This window comes from Rattus rattus, chromosome 14 (genome assembly GCF_011064425.1).
Source record: "Rattus rattus isolate New Zealand chromosome 14, Rrattus_CSIRO_v1, whole genome shotgun sequence".
NCBI classification, from domain to species: domain Eukaryota; kingdom Metazoa; phylum Chordata; class Mammalia; order Rodentia; family Muridae; genus Rattus; species Rattus rattus.
The window spans coordinates 70901643-70928455 of record NC_046167.1 but is presented as its reverse complement, the minus strand read 5'-3'; the positions used below and the strand labels follow the sequence as shown (position 1 = coordinate 70928455).

Here is a 26813-nt window from a genome sequence, read left to right as displayed (position 1 = left end):
GCTGGCACAAACTAATGAAAAATGCTCAAAGTCCAATCTTTACCAATGGGCCAAGGGCTGACGGGTCTAGAGGGAGTGTCTAGAGGGTTTGCCTAGCAACAATAGAGTCTGCAAATGGCTCCTCAAGCCACTGGTGTTCTTCACCCATTCCCAACACTGCCTGTGGTAACTCCCACCTCCCAGTTGTACCTGGTCCTCTCCTCTGGGCCTCATTCTTTGTTCATTTCCTCTTTGGCAAGTACAGACCCAGCCCAAGTGGCCTTCCTTGGCCTGACTCCAGCCACTTCAGCTGTGTCTCACACTATCCTTCCAGGGCTTGGATGCAAAGCTTATCTCGTCTTGGTTACAGCATTCTCCCTCATCACTCTCCTCCCTCCCAGGCCTGTGGTCTGTTCCTGCCATCCCCTTGACAGCCCCACGATCTGATTTTTTTGGTGTGTCTTTGCCCACCACATTGCTCCCCAATCCATCTTCGTTTAAACTCACTTAAGTGTTCATTTCCCTTCTACACTCCTTCCATCTTTCCCTTATATGAAAATGTAAGTTTCTAACTCGGTGGCTCATGTTTCAGGGTTTACCAGATGTCCATAAAACCCGTGCTTAATTGGCACCTGCTCCTCTTCCCTTTAGAGATTTGACTGTGGGTCTATGCTATTTCCCTAATGAAAAATGCTCGAAGTCTAATTTGTCTAAGTCCGGAGGATCCTGCAAACCAGCTGTCCGGATGCCTAGCTCCTTGTCTGTGTTGATGGAGCTCACTCATGTCTTACGCAAACTCATGGTTTTTGTGGGGAAGGGACCTCTGTCACATGCTCCATGCTTCAGGAACGAAATGCTGTCTCATCAGATTCCCCGCCTTTTCTCTGCAGCCCTAGGACACCATTCATATAAGTTGCTCTCAAGTACCTCAAAGGTCTGCCCACAGGCAGTCAATACACTCTTCCTATTTGGCGGTATCTATAGCGCATGAGTGTTTTCCTAATTTTCCCACATAATTTCATGTTGTACATGATCTTTTTATACAGAAGAAGAAGAAGAGGAGGAGGAGGAGGAGGAGAGGGAGAAGGAGGAGGGGAAGGAGGAGGAAGAGAAAGAGGAGGAGGAGGAGGAGAAGAAGAAGGAGAAGAAGAAGGAGAATGAGGAGGAGAAGGAGGAGAAGGAGGAGAAGGAGGAGAAAAAGAAGAGGAGGAGGAGAGGGAGAAGGAGGAGGGGAAGGAGGAGGAGGAAGAGGGAGAAGAGGAGGAGGAGAAGGAGAAGAAGGAGAAGAAGAAGGAGAAGAAGGAGAAGAAGGAGAAGAAGGAGAAGAAGGAGAAGAAGGAGAAGAAGAAGAAGAAGAAGAAGAAGAAGAAGAAGAAGAAGAAGAAGAAGAAGAAGAAGAAGAAGAAGAAGAAGCAACCCTGAAGCTGCTTCTCTCATCTCCTTGGCCTAGGCCAAATGTCTACAAGCACAGCTGTGGGTGGGTCCAGCTGTCCAGCATCTGCCCCAGGTTCCTGGAGAATGAGGAGTTTCTCTTCCACATGTGGTCTCGACACCCTCCCCACCCCTATTTACATACGAAGACAGGTGCATTGCCACCCCATCCTGTCCATTAGTTTCTCCAGAGCCCTTCAAAGTTTCATCTCAGAGCTGCTCAGCCTGGGCAGTCTTGACAGAGGGGCCAGACCAGTCCTTGGTATGTACGTTTAGGGTGACGGGAACTCCTCTTCTACTGCACTGGAAACCAACTAGATTAGTTGCAGTGATGTGACCACAGATTTGATGCAGCCTGTCTTTGTGTCTTTGTGTGATCTATTAAATAACTCAAAGTCCCCTCATTTATTTGATGATCATTCTCAACAATGAGCAGATGTTGGGGAAACTCCTCCCCAAGGGAGACATAAACAACATCTCCACCACCCTCATAAGGGTCCAAAGAATCCACCAAAATTCACTCTAGGCGACCAATGGGTTTCTTAGGCTTAGTTATAGAATGTGGGTGAGGGGGTTATGGGTAGGAGCATGGAGGACCTAAGATCAGTACCCAGCATGGACGATGGCTTCCCCGTGGCTGCAAAACTAGAACCCCCATTCTCTAGCTAGTCTCCCCCATCCTACTTACTCCAACCCCACCCTGAGACCCCACGTTGGGCACAATTGTAATTACAAATGACTGGAGGGGTGTTTATAGTATTGCCTGGGGTTCCAGTGACCCCGATCACACCATCCTTCTCTGAGGTCATGTCACAGTCCACAGACTGGCTCCTGATGGACTCCTGCAAGCAGAAGCAGCTAATCTGACGAGGAAGCCATCTCCCTTTCTGTAAGCATCGTGCGGTATAACAGCAGAGGCCTAGAGGTCCTCTTGGCTAAGATGATGCCCTCTAAGCCTAGAAGGCAGCAGGGATGGGATGCAGAGCAGAAGCTAAAAGCAAGTTCTGCTGGTGTCCTATCTGGCTCTGCATGACCTTGACACCCATGCGCCTCCCCAGTTCTTCTATGAACATGGAGGACAGTGCCAGAGCGACTGTAGTGTTTTGGTTGCGGATGGGAGACGGGTGCCATGGCGACTGGAGCCCCATGACAGCAGGCTCTGAGCAGATAGGAGGAGTGGGTTCTGCAGATATAAAAGAGGAGGAATAGAAGCACGTGCTGTGCAGGAAGGCGTGTGCTCACCAAATAAAGACAGACGCAAGGATGAGAAAAGTGGGATGCTTAGATATGATACCATCGCACCCTCAGAACACACTGTACCGGTTAAGTCCAGAGCACAGCCATGCCCCTTCATAGGCTCGGTCCTTGTCAGGTTTAAGCTAGGGGCTAACCAGAGCACACTTCCTGCAATCTCAGATACGTCCACGAGTCCACGGCAGGCTTCCCGGGACTCTAGGCAAAAAATGCTAAATCCAGAGGCATGACGGTTGCCTGTGTGCCTCTAGCTTAGACAGACGCCCTCAGAGTTGATTCTCAGCTTCCTGCTGCTATAGGGAGAGGTCAATGGCTGTCTGGGTTTGTAAAGCAGACTCCATGGGTGTGCAGAGTGGAGAATGAGAGGGCCTTGACCTTAGAGACTGCAGACATCAAAGGGCTAAGGCACCATTCCCTAAAGGTGCCTTGCCTCCAAACCTGTAGTTTAGGTGATGGAGAAAGCTGAATGCTACATGCTGGGCAGTTTTTCTCTCCCTCTGCCAGCCCTGAGCATCTGTCAGCAGTCTCATAACGAGTTACAGGGTACCATTTTACAATGGCGTATGCATGTGAGTGTGTGTGCATGCGATTGTGTGTGTGTGTGTGGGGGGAGACAGAAACAGAGACACAGAGACATTGACACACACAGACATACACACACACACACACACACACACACACAGAGAGAGAGAGAGAGAGAGAGAGAGAGAGAGAGAGAGAGAACATAATGCATGCACATGTGAAGGCCAGAGGTTGACCTCGGGTATATGCCTCTCTTTCCACATCATTTTTGTTACAGCGTCTCTCATTAAACCTAGAGCTCTCTGATGTACATTGGGAGCTCCAGGGCTCTGCCTGGCTCTGTTTGCCAGCCCTGCCTTTTCATGGGTGAGTGCCAGCCCTGTCCCCATGCTGCAGAGCAAGCACATTGCTCACCCACTGACTTCTGAACTTCCTTTCCCATTAGACAATCACATGCCAATTCCCCAGTCCCAGGACTACGGAGGACTGTGTGACCTTTGTCCTATGGTAGGCACCAATGTAGTATTATCTTGTCAGCCCACGACCTCAGAGACACTGAGCAACAGCTGTGCCTGCCCTTGAAAATGTTTCTGATGGCCACTGAGCTAATTAAAGAATCGCGTTTCTCAGGGCAGGCCGGGGAAGATCCTTAGATCCTGGAAAGCAGGTACCAAAAGGCAAGCCACAAGCACAACCAGAACCTAACAAATATCTCAATGTACTCTCAACAAACCAGTGGTCCAGGCTCTGGCAGTCTGGAGAAGACTTTCTGGTACCCAGAATCTGAGAGAGAAGGAGAATGAACTTAGGTCAGGGAAGGTGTGGAGACATACACATACGCCTGAGGGTATGTTCCCAGCCGCCGCCAGTCTTACCCTATCTGCCCTCGCTTCTTTTCTATGTATACAGAAAGGCCAGGGGCCAGAGTACTCAGCCTGAGTTCCCTCAGGACAGCATCCTCAGAGCTCAGGACTTACCACCTACTGTGGTTGGGGTCATGGAGGAACCCCAGAGTTCAGGTTATCTTACCGACACAAGCGTCATGGCTTACACATCTTCAGCGCTGTGTCTTTCTCATTCCACCTCTCCCCCCACACCCTTGACCTTGATCCTACTTCCCAATGCACAAAACTAACTGTAGCTACTTCCTATGATGAGCCACAGATACTTTCTACAGAAGAGTCTAAGAATTTACAAAGTTTCAATGACCATTTCTCAGGGAACTTTTAAAGTTGATCCTGGAGATCCCCTGATTACACTTCCTCCACCCAGACAAGGAACAACACTGTAGCGGATAGATAGGACTCTGTTTAAAAGAAATAGCTCATATCCATTGTCAAGACACTGACATTGAACTCTGGGCAGGACTCTATGCTTGTAAGAAACTCACCCAACATGGGAATTTACTTAATGAGGCACCTAGCAGCCATTGTGTGCTTAGGGACAGTAGGCAGCACATTAGCCTCATTCTTGGGACTATTTTCAATAGAGATGTCACCAACAACGAGTGGCCCTAAATATGGGCCAAGAATATGGGCACCATCTATGCCGCAAGACAAGAAGAGGGTCCTGGTTATCTTGTCAACTTGACGAACAAGCAGTCATCTAAAACCTCGAGTGAGGGATTGTCTGGGTCAGATTAGCCTGCATCCAAGTCTACTAGAGATGATCTTGATTGATGATTTATGTGGGAAGGCCCAGCCCACCATGGGCAGCACAATCCCTAGGCAAGTTGTCCTAGGCTGTATATGAGAACTGGATAAGCACAAGTTTGAAAGTGAGCAGCAAGCAGCATTGTTATGTGGTTTTGTTCCAGGTTCCTGCTTAAGTTCCCACCCTGACTCCTCTCGATGACAAACTGTGACCCGAAAGTGTACGCCAAATAAACCTTTTCCTCCCACAAGTTGCTTTTGGTCAGAGGGTTTTCTCACAGAGACAGAATGAAATCATTTAGTGCATGTCCGCAAATGACAGAGTGCCATAACTGACGAGGGTTACAAATACATCTTAGTGACATGTGTGTGCCTGTGTGCACGCATGTATGTGTGTGCATGCATGCATGTGTACATTGTGCACGTGCGTGTGCGTGTATGCACATGCGTGTGCATGTGTGTATGTGTTTGTGTGAGCATGCATATGTGCACGCACTCACACACATACACACACAGCAGGGGTCAACCTTAGCTGTCCTGTTTTCTGAGACAGGCTCTCTTACTGGCATAGGGCTTTCCAAACAGGCGAGGCTGGCCAGGCAGTCCCAGGGATCCATGCGTTCCTACCTCGGCTGAGAGGTGTGAACCAACATGACTGCTGCTACTGTTGTTGTTCTGTGAGTGTGCATGGGATTGAACTCATGTTCTTGTGCTTGCAAGGCAGCACACTGACTGGGCCATCCCCCCCCCCCCAGGATCAAGAAACAGTGAATCCTTAAATAGGAATCCATGAACAAGTGTTCAGTGGCTTTAAGCAATATCCGCCCTTCTCCCCACAGGTCTTTGAAAAGACCCAGAATGCTGCCTTGGCAGGTTTGAAAAAAACCAATTATTTGTAAGCTAAGATTATCTTCACCTATACGCAAGTATATTTATTAAGAGTTATTTCCCACACTTGCTAGCTAGACGTGAACTGGAGGAGAAGAGGCAGCCCGTGTCGTGATTCCTTTCTCTGACTAGCCTCGGCCCATTTGGAGACCAAAGCATGGCCTCTGCAGACGAGGCTCCCCTCCCCTTCCAGCTACCCCATCCCATTCCCTGTGGGACACTGACAGCAGTTCTTAGTCATTTAAGATGGCTGGTTCTCCCATCACGGGGCCACAAGAGCCCTCGGTGCACTGTGGTCTGTGATTGGGGGAAACAGCTCTCTGGGAAAATACCAGCCAAGGGTAACGTCTGCCCACTTTGGGCCACACAGGGAAAACAAAATCAGGAAGATGCAAATGCAGGTTTCTCTCACTTCAAACCACATGGCCACTCCAATGCAAAACAGCCCCACTCAAGTGTACCTGGGAAATTTCCTTGCAGCCATAAGTTGAGTAATTAAATGCTAGAACCTCATTTAAAAGAAAAACTTCCTCTGGGGGAGGGGGGACGCTATGCTAATTTTCATAAAAAAAGAGGAATGAGGCCAGCCTGGAGGGAGAGTCAGTCTCACTAGGCCAGTCAGGCTGGTTGGTGACAGGCCGCCCCACCGCACAGAGATCTGCAGTTAACTGCCCGCAACTGCTTTTCCTGGAGCTGTGAGCATTCACATGGCTTCTACTTGGAGATCTCACTATGAAGAAAACGCATGGGTCCAAACGTGGGGCCTAAGCAGGGAAGAATGGAACCCAGAGGGCCCTGGGTCTGAACCACAGAGGGCAGCTGCCTCAGCTTCTTGTCAGATATTGGCTTGTCCTCTGGGAGGCTATCTTACAGGAGCTCTGTCCCCAAGACTTCCTGTACCCTGACTGGATGTCACACTGCACAGACACCTAGCTTCCCAAGGAGGAGCCACACTATTATCTGAGGAGCGCCTCCATGTTTCATCCTGGCAGCTCGGGAGGTAACAGGAGATGTCTCAGAATGCATACGCCTGTACCTCAGAGACAGGAATCACAGCCAGGGCTGACCCGCTTGATGCCCACCGTCATTCAGAAATAGAGGGCCAATAAAATGCACAAGAGCCTGTCCTGACCCTTTAAAACCAGACCGGTGTGAGGCAGCTTCAGAGTAGAGAATCCCCACATCTGGCAGAGGCTGACCTCCTCTCGGCTGACCGCTGGACATCCTCAGATCTCGAAGGCAAGCCTCTAAGCTGGTCTCCATGCCTACCTGGATGTCATTAGCACAAGTCACAGAGGACGCCTGTAGTCCACAGAAGATTAACTGTTTACTTACGAACAGGCAACCAGCTCACCTAAGCGCATTTTCTATTTGTACATGCTCATGGATGAGTGGGTATTCAAGTGTATGGAGGTCAGAGACCAATCTCGGATGCCGTCTTTTCAGATGCCATCCACTTTGGCTTTTGAGACGAGACCTCCCACTGGCTTGGAACTAGCCAAGGAGGCCAGGCCACCTAGCTAGCAAGCCCCAGGTATCTGCCTCTTCCGCACTTCCCCAGCACTGGAATTACACCCACCTCTCTGCACATCCAGCTTTCTAAAACCCCCAGTGTTGGGTATAGAACTCAGTTCTTTGTGTTTGCTTGACAAGACAAAGCCATCTCCCAGCCCCAGTTTACGTAACTCTTAAATCTTAAACACCGACCCACTGGACAGACCTGCTGAATGGATACTGCAAGCTAGTCAGCAAGCAACTGCACCCGAGAGAGCATGAATGCACTGCTTCCCTAACAACATGTAGAGAGAAGAAAGTTTTGGAATTCAGCTGCCATGATCTAGCCACGACTCCACGGACCCTGGTTCTCACTGGTACTTATGTGACTGGCTGACCTTACCTGCAGATGACTCTGGAACAAAGGAAGAAAGTATTTACAGGTCCAAGCTTCTGCCTGCTCAGGTGATGGCTCATTCATATATATATATACATATACATATATATATATATATGTCACACAGAGAGACATATACACATATATGTACATACCACACTCACATACACATACACCACACATAAAGGTATATACACAGATATACATACAACATACATATATACCACATACACATACACATAAAGGTGTATACATATATACATATACCACACACACAGACATATTATACATGCAGGTATAAACACATATATGTACATACTACACACATATACACCATACATAAAGGTATATACACATATATACATTCAACACACACATACATATAAAGGAATATACATATATACATACACCACACACAAACACATAAAGGTGTATACACATACATATATGTACAATACATACACACCACACATACATACACACACATACATATGTATACAATCACATATACCATACATACAGGTATATACTCATCTATGCATACAATACACACATACATATGTATACAATCACATATACCATACATACAGGTATATACTCATCTATGCATACAATACACACATACATATGTATACAATCACATATACCATACATACAGGTATATACTCATCTATGCATACAATACACACATACATATGTATACAATCACATATACCATACATACAGGTATATACTCATCTATGCATACAATACACACATACATATGTATACAATCACATATACCATACATATAGGTATATACTCATCTATGCATACAATACACACATACACCATACATACAGGTATATACATATACACACATACACTCACACATAAAATAGCAACAACTGACCAAGCACCAGACATTTCATGATAAGAATTGTCTTTTAGTTTTCCTTGCCATTATCTTGAGACAAGTATCCAGGATAGGTGAACAGCCAAGTTACAGTATTCTTCCGGTTCCCCCCTCAAGCCCCATCCCAGAGAATCCCAGCTGGGTGGCTGGGGTTGAGGCCACAGTGGATACTGTGACCGGCAGACTCCATTTCAGTAGGCCGTGGGGGCCTGGCTGAAGCTGCTGGCGATTAGGCACTATTTTACTTCCCCATCTGCCCACCTCACAAGAACAACACGCACAGGGCCCTCAAGGCCTCTAGGAAAGCCAAACGACCCAAATTCGACACAAAGGGCATGCCACACCTGCTCAAGGTAACCTGGGTTTCTCTGAAATTCAGGCCCGTAAAATATTCCGGGAAATTAGAGTGGAATTACTCCCGAGAGTTCACAGCTGTATCTAGAGACGCAAATTAACCCCGGTGTTTAAAGATAGGGCCAACGGTTATGTACTTGGGGGAAGAAAGATGGCTCTGCCTCGTGAGAACTGCAGTAATTGTCAACTCCTCCACAGCAAACAAACGTCGGCCAGGGCATGGTGTAGCCCAGGGACAGTATCAGCCGGGGAAGCCGATATCGAACTCAGATATCGGCGTGCTCGCTAAGGCCCGCCCATGGTGCAGGGAGCCATGAGGTCACCATTATGGATTGCCCAAATCTGACTTACCTTCCTGTCCTGGAGTCGCGGATGGCCTGGGCTCCCGGGCACCAGGCAGCATGGAGCGTGGAAAGGACCAAATTGGCAGGCTTGAAAATGGGGGTGGCCACAGAGACGGAGGGAAGGAGAGGAGAGCAAGTGGAGGCTCCCTGATGCTAAGTGGTGTCTGCAACTAGGGAAGTGGCTTTTCCTCAAAGTGTCAGCAAGCAAGACCAGCCAGAAAGCAGAAGTGAGAGGGTGTGTGTGTGTGTCGGGGAGGGGGGGAGAGGGCGGTGCTTGATAATTTCATAGTCAAAATGAAGTTACAGTTGGAAGGCAGGGATTCCCAAACACATTCCAGCCGAAGGAGGATCAGTAGACATGGTTGTTCTCAACCAGGATGGGCACACCGACTCTCACATGTTCCCTACGCATCCTGGCTAAAACTGTGTGCCATACCAATTTTTCTCCTCGTCAACTTACTGTACACCTTGTTAGACGATTTACTAATTCAGTTGATAATTTTAAAGGCTCAAAATGGGGTTTGCTCATTTTGGTTTATAGTTTCCTATTTTTAGCTTCAGAGTTTTTTTTTCATGTTACTTCCTTTTGTCATTGAGGCCTAGGCTTAATGTACTATAATTCTTTGTAGTCCTTATAAAACTTATTTTGCTATAATTAGAGCATCCTCGCCTAAAATTATAGGTGACTGAGTTGACACACTCCCTTTGAATGATGCATCGTCAGGGTTTGGGTGCTCCAATCGCAGGCTCGAGTGCTAGAAGCTTGGCCAAGGTGTGGCATATTCAAGGGGCAGAACCTTTGAGAGGTGGGGTCTGGTATGAGGGAGTGAGTTCACTGAGGCATCTGCCTTGGGAAAGATTAATGGCTATCTCAGAGGTCTAAGTTACGTCTTGGTGACTGGGTTAGTTACTTTGACAATGAATTGTTATCTTCCACCAATTTGGTCACGTCCAAAGCCATTGTCAATCTCAGCCTTCCTCCATTTGGTGCCATCTGCCAGGATGGCATGTAATGTAAGGGGCTCACCTGACGTGACAGCCTGAACTTGGGCTTTTAAGCCCTAAATTGTTAAGCCAAATTAAACTCCCTTTCTTTACAACGTACTTAACCTCTGGGATTTTGTTATAGCAATGGACCTAGTGCTGGGGATTTCCCTCTAAGCACTACTTTTAGCATCATTTGAAAAAAATGTTTGTCAACCGTATTTTCATTTTTTAATATATATATTATATATATTATTTTATGCATATGAGTATTTTGCCTACATCTATGTATGCGAATCATGCATGTGTTTAGTACCCATGGATGTCAGAAGAGGACATCAGATACCTTGAGAATGGGGTTACAGACAGTGGTGAGCTGTCAGTGGGGTGCTGGGAGTTGAACATGAGTCCTCTGTAAGATCCACCAAGTGTAACTGCAGAACTAATCCTCCAGAGCCTTGGATTTTCACTTGCATGCTAGCTAAAATGTTTTAAGAGTTCTTTCGAGACTTCTATCAACTCGCGGGTTATATAAAAACCCATTATTCATTTTCCAGATAATTTTTTCTTACGATACATTTAGTATAATTTTTTGTCTTCTAAAAACAATTTATGTGGCTTTTTAAATGTGAAATTAATGGGTTTCCAAAGCGTGCATTTTATTTTGGTAAATATTCCTTGAGCACTTGAGAGGCATGCCTTCTTTGGTTGATAGAGTCAAAAATCTCACAAATGTCAGCTTGGTTGACAGTGTTGCTCTGGTCTCTTCATTGATTTTCTATTTGATCTATCAGTTATAGAAAGAGAGAAACTGAAAAATTCAGACCATAATATTGGCTTTGTCTCTTTCATCGTTGTCTTCCATTTCTGTCAGGGTTTACCCTATGCATTTTGATGTCCTGCTGATCTGTGCACACTTTTCACATTGCTACATCTCCTTAGATGTCTGGCCCTTTTGTTATTATGTAACTGTTTCCTTTAAGCCCTGGCCCCTCTCCAATGTAGAGGTTTTTGTCCCATAAGTGACCCAGAAAGTGAGGAGGGTTCTGAAATGCAGAATCCATTGGGGAATTCGCCGCTGGAGTATAGCTCTAACCCTGTGCTCTGTCTTGACTTACATGTCCCACGCAGGATGTAGGTGCTTTGCAAACTTATTGTTTGCACCCTCCCTGGCCTCTTTCTCAGATCTTTATGATAATAACCTAGTGAGCTGTGTGTATTAACTACAGCTTTTTACTGTTTAAGCTTCTGATGTTTCGGGGTGCTATCCATCCCAACCTCTAGAAAGTTCTTATCATAAAGATCTGACAGCCCGAGAAAGGAAATGGTTCAAGGTGGACGTTGGATTGGTTTGTTACGTGTGGACTTCCTTTCTCAGGCTGTCCGATGCCAACCTTCTTCTCCCCTGATGACACTACAGGAACAGGCAATGAGGGAAGGCCCTCCTCTCCCCAACGCCCCGCATCACTGAATTAACAGAAGACCTGAGAAGGTAACTGAACCAAGATTTTAAAACCACAGTTGCCTTTTAAAGAAAAGAGAAACAGGGATGAAAAGACACCAAGGATCAGGCAACTGAAGAGTGGAGGGAGAGAAGCTCATAAAACTTAAGGGAAGGAGACTGGGAAAAAGGAGACTCTTCTGTGGGCGTGTGGGTGTGTGGGCAAGTTGGGCAGGAATTCCAGGGATGCAGCCTTGGTGAGCTATTGAGTGAAGCAGCTACATTCAAGCCACCTGTGCTCTTACTGGCTCTCTCTCTCTCTCTCTCTCTCTCTCTCTCTCTCTCTCTCTCTCTCTCTCTCTCTCTCTCACACACACACACACACACACACACACACACACACACACACACACACACGGCTCCTCTAACGCCAATAAATTCACCAAGTGTCATGGTTTGAATATGCTTGGCCAGGCAGTGGCACTATTAGGAGGTGTGGCTTTGTTGAAGTGGGTGTGGCCTTCTTGGAGGAAGTGTGTCACTGTGGCCATGGGCTTTAAGACCCTCGTCCTAGCTTCCTGGAAGCCACCAGTCTTTCCCTAGTGGCCTTCAGATAAAGATGTAAAACTCTCAGCTTCTCCTGCACCATGCCTGCCTGGATGCTGCCATGTTCCTGACTTGATGATTATGGACTGAAGCTGTAATCTAGCCCCAATGAAATGTTGTCCTTATAAGAGTTGCCTGGGTCATGGTGTCTGTTCACAGCAGTAAAACTCTAAGGCACCAAGCTGGACTTGGTGCAAATGGTGTCTTTGGGGTGAGCAGTGAAACAAAAATGAAGTATAGAATTCTGAAACTCAAAGAAACAGAAGATAGAATGCTGGTACCCAGGGTGGGAGACGGGGTGTGGGAGAGTCAGAGAGTTGTGATTTGGGGATCTGAGGCATACTGGAGCCTTTGAGGTCGTAAATAAGCTAATTAGCTTGATCTGGTCACTCCCAACTGCTCAGACACAGCATAGCATCATAGGCTGCTCCTTGGCAAGACCTCAGTCTCAGAAGGTGGTGGGTGAGCTGTGTCCCCAAACAGCCCAGGAGGCCATCCAGCTCTGCAAGGCCTGGAAGAAAGGAACTTTAGAGCTTGGAATGAATTATACAGAAAGCCGACCCTGTCTTTGTGGAAGGATGAGAAGAGCAGAGGCCCGCTGCCTGCTGCCCGTGTTCTGTGTCACTGATGGTTCTTAAAAATCCAGACATCCAGCCCACTGCAGCCTACAGAAACCGTCTAAGGCCAGCTGTGTCTCCCAGTGCTGTTGGTGATCATTCCCTGGTCCTAGCTAGCTCAGCCATAAGAACAGCAGTACTCCAAGGGTTTGGCAGTTCCCCTAACAGACCCAACAGACCGGTGGTCAGGTCCTAAGCTCTCCAGAATCTTCAAATCCCTAAGAGCCAGGGGCCCAGGAACAGCTCTCAGGGGTGCCCAGCAGGCAGCCTGGGAGGGAAGTAACTCATCCTGGAACTCTGCTCTCCATAAGGAGGGCAGGGCTCTGAAGTGGCTCCTGAAATCATAGGACAGCCACAGGGCTGCTGACTGGAGGAGGACCTGCCAAAGAAAACTCTCCAAATTACCCCTGGATTTTCTAAGGAAGTCCCGTGAAAGTGCAAGAAACGTTCGAGATGGTTCATCATGACAGATGAGGGATTCAGGGTGCAAACAAATTTGCTGTCTGTGAGGGATTGAAGATACAATGTAACCAGTTGTCTCAATCTTCTGCTACCCCACCCCTCCTGCAATAATAGACACCATCCTTAAACTACGTTTGGGGTCAGGGTGGGATGTGCTTTATTGTAGCATTGAGAAAAATAACTAATATTCTCTTTCAGTTAAAATTCCTCCACCATGATCCGGCAGGTTTTCCCGAGAGGATCATGACAGTGCTGGGAGCTGTCAGAGGAGCCCACTGGGAGGCTGTGGTGACTGGAGCAGCCCAGGCTCCTGACTTCCTGACACCAGGCTGATTCATGGGAGGGAGGAAGCCTTCTAATCACTGGGCCCTGAAAAGCACTACCTCTTATGGTGTATTATCTTCTCCCAGATTACACAGCACAGGAATTCCAGAGGCAGGCATGTCAGCCTCGTATCACTCCAAGTGACCAGGTGGTTAAGGGCTGAGGGGATGGAGTGGAGACCCCCCACTGTGAGGGGTCCCCAGTCCCTGGAATAGCCTCAGGTTCCCAATTCACTTCTATCCACCAAAAGTATCTAAGGGCGTTCTGACCTCTTGCTGGCTTATGTCCTTCCAATTGCTCTCAGATTTAGTAGCACATGGGGCTCTGTTCCAGCAACCAAATGGGGGCACCTGCTCAACATGGCTTTACATTTTTTCCCCTGAGAGGGACAAGAGCCCTCTTTTGGTCTCCCTTTGAAGAAAGACAAACCTCAGACTCCAAATATGTACTAAAACAATGTTGGTATGCTCTCTCTCTCTCTCTCTCTCTCTCTCTCTCTCTCTCTCTCTCTCTCTCTGTGTGTGTCTGTATCTATGTGTGTGTGTGTCTGTGTATGTGTGTGTGTCTGTGTGTGTGTCTGTGTGTGTATGTGTATATATATTCTGTGTATGTGTATATATATATTGTGTGTGTATGTGTGTGTGTGTGTGTGTGTGTGTCTGTGTCTGTGTCTGTGTCTGTGTGTTTGTACACATGGGCATGTTTACAATACCAGGACCTAAAAACCTAGAGCCTCATGTGGTAGACATGTGCTTAACGCTGAGCTCCAAACCAGACCTTGACTATTTTCTTTAAAACTGTGAAGAAATGAACAAATATCAAGGATCTCCCCAATCCCCACATCATGGAGGAGAGGACAGAAAGAATGGGAGAGCCAGGGTATGAGGAGGAGTGCTGTTAACTGCTGCCTTCTGGTTGTGCCACGGGCTACTGTGTGCTGAGAAGTCACATGCATGGAACCTGTATAAGATCAAGCCTCCAGCACCGGTGAGGAGGAGAGGCAAGGCTCGCCCAGCTGAGATGTTACTGGAAGCTGATGGCTGCTGAGTGAAGAAGTCTCCTTTTCTTGAGGGTGTGGCTACTGAAAGGTTGCCCCAGGTTCTAGTGCACAGCTCCAACATCCTGGGAACTGGCAACCCTGACTGCTTTCCCTGGGTTAGTAAAAGAGGAAGAGAAGGGGGAAGAGGAAGAGGAGGAGGGAGAGAAGGAGGGAGGGAGGGTGGTGAGAAGGGGAAGGAGGAAGAGTTGGAGGAGGAGGAGATAAAGAGGAAGAGGAGAAGAGGGTGGTGAGGAGAAGGGGAAGGTGGAGGAGGGGATGGAGATGAAGGTGGGAGGGCACATGTTAAGTGGAAGGAATTAGTAAGTGAATATAATTAAAATATACTATATAAACACATGAAATTGCCAAAGCATAAATAAAAATAACTATTTAAAAATGACTGTTTCTGGAACTGAACTCTGCACAGTATCTGAAGAGGACTGACTCCCAGATGCTCATGGAGCACCCAGCTCTGCTCACAGATGCTCATGGAGCATCAGCTCTGCTCACAGATGCTCATGGAGCATCAGCTCTGCTCACAGGTGCTCATGGAGCACCCAGCTCTGCTCACTGGTGCTCATGGAGCACCAGCTCTGCTCACAGGTGCTCATGGGGCACCCAGATCTGCTCACAGGTGCTCATGGAGCACACAGATCTGCTCACAGATGCTCATGGGGCACCCAGATCTGCTCACAGGGCACCTAGCTCTGCAGCTTCGTGAGCCCTTAGCATTGTGTAGAATACGCCTGCTGTCTTAGTTACTTTCCTACTGCTGTGAAGAGCCAACTTAGAAAAGAAACCGTGACCAGTTATTGGTGCTTTCAGTTCCAGGGGTTAGAGTCTGAGACCTTATGGTGGGGAAGAGGGCAACAGACAGGCATGGCACTGAAGGAGTTGCTGAGAACTTACATTTTTATCCACAAGCAGAGGGACACATTTGTGTTGGCTACAGACACAGACACACAGACAGACAAACACACACACACACACACACATACACACAAAGAGGGGGAAGGGGGAAGGTGAGGAGAGAGAGAGAGAGAGAGAAAGAGAGAGAGAGAGAGAGAGAGAGAGAGAGAGAGAGACCTAATCCTTCCCAAATAGTTCCACCAACTACAGACCAAGTCTTCAAACACATGAGCGCATGGAAGCTGTTCTCACCCAAACCAAAGCTCGCATTTTCACACAGGTTTTATCTGTCATTAGATACCCTACGATACAGAATGCATAGTGAGTGCCATGTAAACAGACTGTACTGTCAGGGAACCAGGGCATGAAGGACAGTGTGCACACAGGACAGAAGCAGCGGTGTCTTTAAATACTTTATGTCTGAGGCTAGGTCAATATTCAGGAAGCTGTGGCTGTGAGGGCTACATATGCTCAGAACCAACCTCTCGGTTTGAGAAGGTGAGAATTCATTACAGTTTTTCAGAGGCTGCCTTCTCATCTGTAAGACTTCAGCAAGACAACAACTGGAACCAGTTCAGTTTTCCTTATGACTCAGAAGTAGCATACCACTGAGTGGATCACACTGGAGTGTGTGTGGTGCGCACGGAGGCTGCTGTGCTAAAGTAAGAGTTAGGCCCCTAGGTCCTCTCTGATTAGGACATTAGATCTCTTTAAGAGGATTGACTTAGCTTTAATTGTCAACCTGACAGAGACTGGAGGCCCATGGCAGGAGAACCTCGACAACTGAGGAATTTCTTCACACACACACACACACACACACACATGCACACGCACACGCACACGCACACGCACACGCACACGCACGCGCGCGCGCACACACACACCCATCCAGATCCATCAGCCATATGTGGTGGCTCCATCTGTAATTCTACCTCTTGGGAGAAAGGAGTACTGTAAATTCTGGGACATCCTGGGCTACAGAATGAAACCCTGTCTCAAACACTAAAGAAGGGGTCCAGTGAGATGGCTCAGCATGTAAAGGAGCTTACCTACTGTAACTGATTTGAACCAGAGGCAGGTAAGCCTGGGCTACATTAGAAAGGCAAACTGAGCATGAACCTGTGACCAAAGCAGTGGGTAGCATTCCTCCATGGCTTCTGGGATTCCTGCCTTGACTTTGCTCAATGATGGGAGTAAGTGTAAGCTGAAAGAGACCCTTTCCACCTCAGAGTTGTTTTTGACCATGGTATTAGTTAAGACAATTGAAAAAGAAACCCCTATGGCAATGGGGAGACTGTTTCTACAATAGAAACGTGGCAAGTGTTGCCTGTTTCATATTCTGTGAGCGAGTGTTTACGGCCAGGAAAGGCTGGCAAAACTCCTCCCACTTCCAGACTCTCCCAAAACCCTCTGGGTGTGGGGGCAGGTTCAGGTCTAACTTAGGGTGAAGCAGTCATTTCACCCTGGAAATACTTATGCACACTGGCACAGCCACAAGCTACAAGGCTCTTGCAATTTGGGCAATGTGCTTCAGAATCGAACCATCAAGTTTGTTTAAGTTAGTTGGGTTGTACACGGCTACAGGCCCCATGTTGAACATCTCAACAGGGGAGCTAGAGAGAAGCCTCCTGAGCCCACCTGGGCGGCATGCACGCCCACTCTGAGACTAATGGGAAGAGAGGCCATGATTGACACTGTATAACCCCAAGGGACAATCTGTGAGCTCTATATATCTCTTTGTTCCAGAAGTTTCTCCCATTAAGATGAAACTTGGAGGCTATAGATTTTCTTTTTTATTAAAAAGCAAAAGCAGGCACCAGGTTTAGCATTTTTGACATGAGATTTTTAGGGCCTAGAGGTCCACACTTGTAACCCCAGTTCTGGGGAAGGAGAGAAGGAAAGCCAAGAGGATTCTGGGTCTCACTTGCCAGGTTGTCTATTGTTTAGCTCCAGGCTCTTGATGATTAAGCAGGACCAGAGTGAAGAGACAGCTCAGTGGCTTGGAGTACATGCTGTCCTTGCTCCTGGTTCAGTTCTCGACACCCATATCAGGTGGTTCTCAGGCACCTGAAATCCCAGTTCCAGGGGATCCAACCTGTCTCCTAGTTTCCACGGGCACCTCCATACCTGTGGTGCAGACACATACACTCAAACATACACACATATCAAATGAAATCTTAACAACAACCACCAAAACCCAAGGCAGATGGTATTTGAGGAATGACAATGAAGGTTGATCTCTGGTTTCTATACATACTTGCAAATACCTGCATCATGGACAACATACACACACACATACACACACACACACATACACACACACACACACACACACACACACACACACACAGAGTATACCTAATAGATCAGACAGAGGCTCCAGAAAATGGGCATTCATCATCATTTTCAAGATGAGACAATGGGAACCTAGAAATGGAGGAAATGGTGGGGTCAGGATCCTGGGCGCCTCTGTCAGTCATGCCACTCAGAGGACCCCCGGAAACCACCATTTCCGAATTGGACAGGTGCTGATCAAAGCCACGGTCTCAGAGCTTGCATCAAAAGGTGTATGTGACAAATTCTGGTGCTTTCTGTGGTGAGGACAGAAGTGTAATAGCCAATTTGGATCTGAGCAAATGACCACACACAATGCCAGCATATGGCCTACATAAGAGCAGTCTTCAGGTCACCTTTGGCTGCTGCCTGAAAGGCCCAGATATCAAGCCGCAGTCACCCAGAAACTGTAGCCAGAGCTGTCAACCAAAAGGAAGGCAGCTTGTGTAATTGTGAGGGGAAAAAAAAAAAACAGTTCTCAGGAACAGGCATAGAACCGATGCTGTGATTCCATAGTACTGGGACGGGCTAAGAAACATGTAAGAAAATAATCAGGAAGCCGAAACGGTGCAAGGAACTCATGTAGAAGTAGTGCACATGGGTGCAAACTTTCCCTCTGGCAGATTTTTGTGAATGTAAGCACATGTGCGTGGAAGGAAAATGGCATGATCTCTCCACTCTCTCTCTCTCTCCTCTCTCTCTCTCTCTCTCTCTCTCTCTCTCTCACACACACACACAAATTAACAACACAAAACAGCCATTATATCCAGCACACTCACAAATTCCAATGCAGTTGAGACACCGTAGCTTTCAAGGACGTCATCCACCAACTGTTCTAAAATGTGATGACCTTTCTCATTGCTCCAGATAGAATGGGGCAGGAGGTCACACCCCAGACTTCCCTGTAGCTCAAGCTGGACCTGTGCATCAGGAGCCCAGATTTAAACAACAACAACAACAAAAGAGTCTGCTTGACCTTGAAAAACTCTCAACCTCTGGAGGCCTTGGCCCTTGTTTAAGGACAGAATTTGCCCAACTGTTGTGACAAATGTCATGTTTCAAAATTAGTTTCCTTCCTGCTCTCATTCGCCATCCATCCTTCCACTGAAACTGTATTATCATCATCATCATCACCACCACCACCACCACCACCACCACCACCACCACCACCACCACCACCACCACCATTTACCAACTTGGAGAAGGCACACTTCTGGCCATATAAGATCTATAAACCTACAGAAATAAATGGGATGACAATGGCTGTCGTCGCACCCTTCAGATGAGTTCCGCTTGCTACACGACACCCTTCTCCTGTTTCTCACATTGATTCAAAGACAGCTTTCCAGAGGAGGTGCTTACAACCCATGATATTCACCTCAGCAGTTAAAAGAACTGAGGGGAAAGGCCAGGCCTGGGTTTTCCAGAGAGCCTACCATCCCCCTCTCTCAGATAACTGAACATTGACGGTGGGTGGATTACATGTATTTAGAATGTAGATGCCTAACTGTTGCACTGGAGGTGAAAGAAGTCTTACAACGTATGATTCAAAATATATTGAAATAGACAAAACCACAGAAATTCTATTGCAACTAAGAAGTAACCACAGAAATAAAAAGTTTATGGGGAATGTGCCCGGCAATTGGGACAACAGGACCTAGGTAACACCGTGGACCTACTCGCTGGCCTGTCAAAAGGCAAAGCAAAAAACAGTGAGCATCCAGCGGTAGAGCGCTTACCTAGGAAGCGGAAGGCCCTGGGTTCGGTCCCCAGCTCCGAAAAAAAAAACCAAAAAAAAAAAAACAAAAAAAAACAGTGAGCATCAAGAAATAGATTTAGTCAACAAACTCCTCAAGGGATTTCTCTCTGCAGTTCTAAACATATGTGTAGCCAGACTGAAGAACCTCTAAGACTGGAGCAAAACAGAAGGCAGCTGGGGGGGGGGAGAGATGGGAGGAGGAGGGGGAAGAAGAAGAAGGAGGAGGAGGAGGAGGAAGAGGAGAAGGAGAAGGAGAAGAAGGAGAAGAAGAAAATGGAACTGAGAGATAAGATGTCATATTTTTGACTATGTGGAAACTTGTATCAAGAGAGGTTTCAGTTTTATGTCATTAAGCTGAGAAGAAAATTACATTAGGTTCTGTGCAATCCAAAAATATGAAAATAACAAAGTTTTGCCCTCGGAACAGCAGAGAGAGGCAAAGGAGGAACAAGGAAGGAGGTGGCAGGGCATAGCACAATGGGCCGGCCAGTCTACTTTTTGTTGCTTCAACAAAATACCAGAAGCTAGGTACTTTATAGAAGTGTATTGGGCTCACATTTTTGGAAGTCCAAGACAGGGTGGTCCCATCTATTCAGCAGCTGGTATGGCCCTGTTAGCCACAGAATGAGATGGCAGAAGGAACCTTGACAGGGGGCATAAATAAGAAGACATCTTATTTAGAGACAGAAACCAGGTTTGCTGTGTCCCTCAGGGTCCCTGAAGAACAATGCCAGCCTCTTCTGCAGACAGTGCCCTCCAGTTCAAGACCCTGGTTAGGACCCAGTTCTCAAGGGTACAACTGCTTTACAACACCCAAACACCCACTCTAAGACTTTCATGCAAGCACACCGACCTTCAGGGCCATGGGCAAACTATTCAAACTGATGAGACTGCTAACCACAAAGGTTACACAGGAGTCCTGGGCACGGGACACCATTGGGGAGGACAGTGGACTCTGGCCAGGTCTTCAGAGTAGAGACGCCATGACAAAGTGTGGACTCAGCAAGTCATGAATGAATCACCTTCAGTAAACACTCACGGAAACCAGTCAACCCCACATCACAGATTGATTATCATTGGAAGGTATAGGAGTCTGGCTTCTACCCACTCTTCGTTCTCAGCTACGCTGTCTGAAGTTGACACATGAAATGAACTAGCCAGTATGCCTTGCACGAAGAAATGCCCAGCTTCCAAAACAAAAAGCTTGCTTCCGGGAAGCTGGACTGTGGGACAGAATGTGGGATGCAAAGGCTGAGTGGGGGAAGGGATTCTCAGTTAAATCACAACAAAGTAAAAAGACCAAATTAACCCAGGTCACACTAAGACATTTCCATGGCCACGCCGCAGGAACTGTCAAGCGAATGACATAGGCTGATCTCCCTAGAACGAAGGTCTACCAGTGATGTCAAATGTACAGAAAGGGACAGTAGTAACTTCCACTGTGTGAATCTCAGTGCTTTTTATAGACGTGCTGAACCCACATACGTTTGTCAACATTGGAATTATGAATTCCCTAACTGGACTGAGCCCCTCCCTCTCTATTCACAGTACCCGGGTTCTACCTATCCTAGCTAATTACCCCAGCAGGCTCACTCCTCCCCACGCCCGCCCGTGTCCCTGCCCAAGCCTGAAGGCTGTCCTACGATCCAGAGCACACACAGCTTCCAGAGTCAGGACTATGTATGGGGGAGAAAGGAGTTCCTTTGCTCTCCCCCCAACACAACTGCTCTCCACCCCAAACTAGCCACTATGACATTCAAAACATGTCCACTTCCTCCTCCCGCTGCCGCCGTCAAGCCTCCAAGAAAGAAAAGACAAGAGAGGGGCAGGCTGGCTCTACGGACCGGAGCGGAACATAAACGAGTCGTGCTCTCTCTGCGTGCCTTTGGTTGTAACTATATTTACTATTTAAATTCAGTCAGCGAGTTGTAGAGAGATGCAGAGGACAAATTACAAAAGTTTTGTTTATTTTGTTTTTTGAGGCAGGGTGTTATGTAGCCCAGGCTGGACTCAAACTGGGTAAATGCCCAAGGACGTCCTTGGACTTTTTTTTTTTCCCCGGAGCTGGGGACTGAACCCAGGGCCTTGCGCTTGCTAGGCAAGCGCTCTCCCGCTGAGCTAAATCCCCAACCCCATCCTTGGACTTTTAAGCCTCCTTTCTCCACTTCCCAGGTGCTAGGATTATGGACAGGCGCTGCCACATTCAATTTATTTGATGTCGGGGACTTCATGTATGCTAAGCAAATCTCTGTTAACTGAGTCACACTCCTAGCTACTTTTCCCATTATGCCTTGTTCCTTAAAAAAAAAAAAAATTAGGTCCCATTTAGTCTAGGTTGGTCTCAGTGTTGCTATATAGCTGGGGACGACCTTGAACTCTTGATTCTCTTGCCTTTGACACCTAAGTGTTATGATTACTGATGTGTCGCCACACCTGTGTACATAATCGAATCTTTTTAAAGCTTATTTATTTTTATGTATATGCGTGTGTGTATTCATGTACAATCAAGCATGGCTCTGTGTGTATGTTTGTGTGTGTGTATGCGCGCGTGCACATTCGTGCACACAATCATGCATGCCTATGAAAGCCAGAAGAGAGAGTTGGAGCCCCCAGGTGCTGGCTGATTACATATGGCTGTGAGCCTCCGTGTAGGTGGGAAGCGAAGCCCTGATCCTCTCTCTGCAGAAGCAGTAAGCAGTCTTAACTGCTCAGCCGGCTCGGCTCTCCCTCTCCCATAAATGATTCTTAAAAGAAACAAAACGGGTTGGGGATTTAACTCAGCGGTAGAGCGCCCCTGGGTTCAGTCCCCAGCTCCAAAAAAAAAAAAAAAAGAGAAAAAAAAAAAAAAAAAGGAAACAAAACAAAATGAACAAACAAAAAACCCTCGAATGGATCTAGGCTAACATTTTATATGTCAAAGTTATAACCAAATGGAAATGTCCCTGCCTTTTGACATAAAAAGAAAAAATATCAGCCCATAGAATATGAACACACACACACATATGTCCATATTCATTAAAACCTATATTTCTATTTTTTTCACCCACCCAGTTGTCAACAACACTAATCCAGAAACAGAGAAAATGTCTAAAAGTTGCAAAGGAGGCAGCTGGGGTAGTTGGAAGCAGGTCATACAGTGAAAGCCGAGATGCTGGACATTGACTTGCATCTGAAAGGAGACCTAGCCATCCTTGGGCAGAGGGAACAGAAATAAAGTCAACAAAGGCCCAGCTGCGGAGAGAACCGGAAACTTGTCTTCCAAGGACTGCAGCTGTGAGGGATGGCCACGCCCCCTTCCTGAAGAGTGGCGAGCTCTCCCCTGAAGTCACAGGAATGATGGGAACTTGTCCCTTTGAAACTTTTATCTCTAAAGGATGAAGCCTCGAACCCTTGCTTGGACAACTTGGGATTTAGCTAAAATGCTTGGACATTCGGTAAATCTTCGCTATTTCCCGACTAAGGGGAAGTGCCCACTAGGTGTTGGACCGAGTAAGTGTCCCGCAGTAAATGCACTTGACTTTCAAAAGTACAACAGAGTTTAAGGAGGCCAATACAGACCTAATTCTTGCATCCCAGCGTTGAAAAACAAGGCTTGTTTTTCTTTTCTCTGGCTAAATTTTAAAGAACCTCATTGAGCGACAACACCTGCTCTAAACGGACATGAGCTATTTATAGTTGGTATCTATTCCCCTCGGAATATAGACAAAGAAAGAATGGTGCCCGGAATAACAAAATACTGCCCGACAACGCCGGAGTGGTCGCAATCAAAGGTGTTCCTCTATACGAATGCCCTTCTAAATTATAAATGTAAACCTTAAATCCCAAACGCACATTGAATGATGAGGGACAGTTTGCTGGGTAAGTTCTACCAAGAGCCCTTTGCTTAAAAATCAAAACCCAAGTTAGAGATAACACCCACATGTAAAATATTAAATACATCCTTCAAAGCACCAAAGAACCATTCATAGAAGCCTAGCAATAAAATCATATCTTTAAAAAATCAATTTCACCTCTCAGGGGTGAGATATAGTCACAAAAATACATTCCCCACTTTTATCCGAACTTCAGAAATTTTTTAAAAATTTTCCGTTTTTTCAAACTTTCATTAAATCTGGCATATCTAAGCATCTTAAATACAGAATACTAATCGATGTCTGTTTTACTGCAAAATCTCCTTAAATCTATGAAAATTATCGATTTGGATAGAAAAAAATGACTTGGTGAAATAATTTCAAGTGGCAAAATGTATCGCTTAAAACTCTTGCTATATTGTAAGTATTTAAATCTTTTTACTCAAATATATAATATCCATACACTGTTCGGATTGTAATGGCAGGGAAAGAGGACAGACACATGGCATTCGATTTTAAAGCCGCCCTGTAGAGGCTATGGGTTTGCCTTGACTAAAGCAAAGGCCTGATCCCTGTACTCCAGGAAAGGCCCGGCATCACACGCGTGGTATTGTTCAAACATTATAATTCAGAGGTGTCCGCCTGCCCATCTCTTTTGAATGTCACATGTTGAAATGTTTCAAGAGTTTAAAACAAAGAGAAGACGCCAAGGAGAAGATCCCCAGTCGAGAATTTTACTTAACTTTGAATACAATCTTTAGTCAGCCAGGTAAAAATTTAAAAATATTTTTTAAAAACAAACAAACAAACAAACACGCAAAAAGAAACGGGGAAGTTGACTTCTCCAAGTCTTTCTACTCTACAAACTTTTGAAGGAGTGGGTCTCCTCTCATTAAGTTTTGGGAGCCATACTGATATATATCCAAATGTACATTGCCGTGCCTTAACCAGTCTAAGGATTTGGAGAGATGACTTCACATAGGAAGTCCGCCGGGCGGAGTGAGCTTGCTGGCTTTGGCAGGGGTTCGGAGTTTGGGGAAACTCCTCTTTCCCTCACCTACCGCATTTCAGAGGCGCTGGGACTCTGCAGCGACTCGCGGGCGCGCACGACCGCAGTCCCGGATCTCAAATGCTTGGGGACGCTGCTTCGCTTCGGGGGCGCGCACCGTGGAAGTGTCCCCGGCTCGCCGACCAGCCAGCCGTCGAGAGGCGGAGCTCCGGGCTCGGCCCCGTGGGAGACCGCGCTCCCCCGCACCCCGGACGCACGGGTTTGCAGGCCGGAGTCCAAGTCCCGCGCGCTGGAGTCCGGCGGGTCCCCGCTCAGCCTCAGCCACTGGAGCGAAGCCGCGGTCCAGCCTAGATTAGCCAAGGTCTGTCGCCTGTGTGTAGCCGAGGCCCTGTGCTAAGGTGCGGCAAGGCGGATTGGCTCCTACCTGGGCAGGTGGCCGCGTCCTCCAACCCCCTCCTTCTCCCTCCTCCTGTTTCTCCTCCAGCCTGGCACACACGGGTTCCCGGTTCTCCCCACCGCCCGGCTGGCCGCTTCCTCCTCCGGGAACTTCCTCAATACGCCCCGACAGCGCCCTCGCTTCCTCCGCCGCCCCGAACCTGAGGCATACAGCACCCCGCCCAGAACCCAGCAGGGCTAGGCAGCTCCCAGAACAGAGCTGGGCTGGGAAGTACCCCGAGATCCAGTATGGTAACACCTCCCACCCCGAACTCGAACTACAACGGGACCGCACGCTGAACCGAGCCTGGGGCAATTAGGACCCCGAACTTGGACGGGACAGCACCCCCAAACCGAACCGCTGCACTACGTTTAAAGGAGTCAAGTAGCCCTAGATCCCCAAGCCAAGCCTCAGCTGATCATAACCGTGAACCTGAGCTGAATCACTAACCTAGGGCAGAATCACTAACCTAGCTGGTCAGCACTGCTGAACCTGAAGAGAGGCCACTAACTGAGCTGGAGCCAGGCAGCACCTCTAGACGACTGGCCCTCGGTCCCTTGGTGTGACAGATTCAGAGGAATGCTTGTCCTTCTCCAGATCTGGAGTCATGAGGACCAAAGCCCCTCTATGCAGCTCAAGCTAGTCCCCAGGCCTCTTCTCCTGCCACCACAGCCTGACAAAACTGTGGCTGAGACTGCTCACTGCATGGTGTGTTTAATGTTAGCAGGCCATACTTCTGCCAACACCATGGCCAGAGAACCTAAGTGAACCGAAAGGTGCCTCCAGAGGGTTTTGACTGACCAAAGCTGTTTTTGAGGGTGTTACCTGTTACCCACAAACTTGAATCCTGTCCTGCAGTTCTTGACATGGTTTTTTTGTTTGTTTTCTGTTAATCCGTTAATGCTATAAAGATCGAAACGGTCACTTTTGTCAAACTCTGAGTAGAGTATTTAGATACAGTAAGTAAGTAAATTAATAAATAAATAATCTAGATACTGTTTATAGTGAATTTTAAAGAGCAGTCCTGTCAAAACACAGAAACAGGGATAGAGAGATGGCTTAGGAGGTAAAGTGCTTACCATGCAGTCAGAAGGATCTGAATTTGATCCCCAGTACCCATGTGAAAACTGGGGTAAAAGGGCAAGTAGCAATAAATAATAAGTACAATGGGAAGATGGTGAAGGGTGGTACTTAAGATACACGGAAATAATAGCAAGAAATACCACAAAAACTTTGCCAAAACCACAGCCTTGTACAAAGGCCATCACAGCCTTACACAGAAAATCTTTCTGCAAGGATGTGGGGCCGACTAATTCCCATGTCACTTTGAACGGACACTGATCTTATTGGTGATCTTTTCAAGTAGAGATTATTGTTTTTACACAGCACTGGGGCCTGGCACATACATTGTGCCATTAAAAGCTCCCCCCTTTCTCATCTTTTGTGACTACTCCTAGTGTACTGTGGTATGCATATTCCCAATCCAGCACTCTGAGACTACTAAACAAATTCACTGTTTCTGTAAAATCTTTGTGCCCTTTGTTTTATTGTGTTTTGTTTTGTTTTTAAGTTTAGTTTTAATTTGTTTTTAACTTGTTAGTGTATGTGTGGGTAGGTGTTCCTGTGTGTGTTATGCATACATGTGTGGAGGGCTGTACATGTGTGCACACAAATGCATGTAGAGTCTAGAGGTCAATACCAGAATTCTCCCTCAATCTGTTTCCACCTGAAATTTTGAGGGAGGGTCTTTCACTGAACCTGTGGATTACCTATTTGACTACATTAGTTGGCCAGCAGGCCTATGGCTTCTCTTGTCTCTGCAGTATGGGTTA

The 26813-nt window shown here is 47.1% G+C and overlaps 1 protein-coding gene across 1 annotated transcript in view; it reads right to left on the bottom strand.

The window, feature by feature from the left end:
• Positions 1 to 25081, bottom strand: part of Syk (spleen associated tyrosine kinase) — a 70252-nt gene extending 45171 nt beyond the window's left edge. The window contains exon 1 of the mRNA XM_032884891.1: positions 24598 to 25081. The gene's annotated coding sequence lies outside the window, so the exon portion shown is untranslated. The remainder of the gene's footprint in view (positions 1 to 24597) is intronic.
• Positions 25082 to 26813: the final 1732 nt, after the last annotated feature.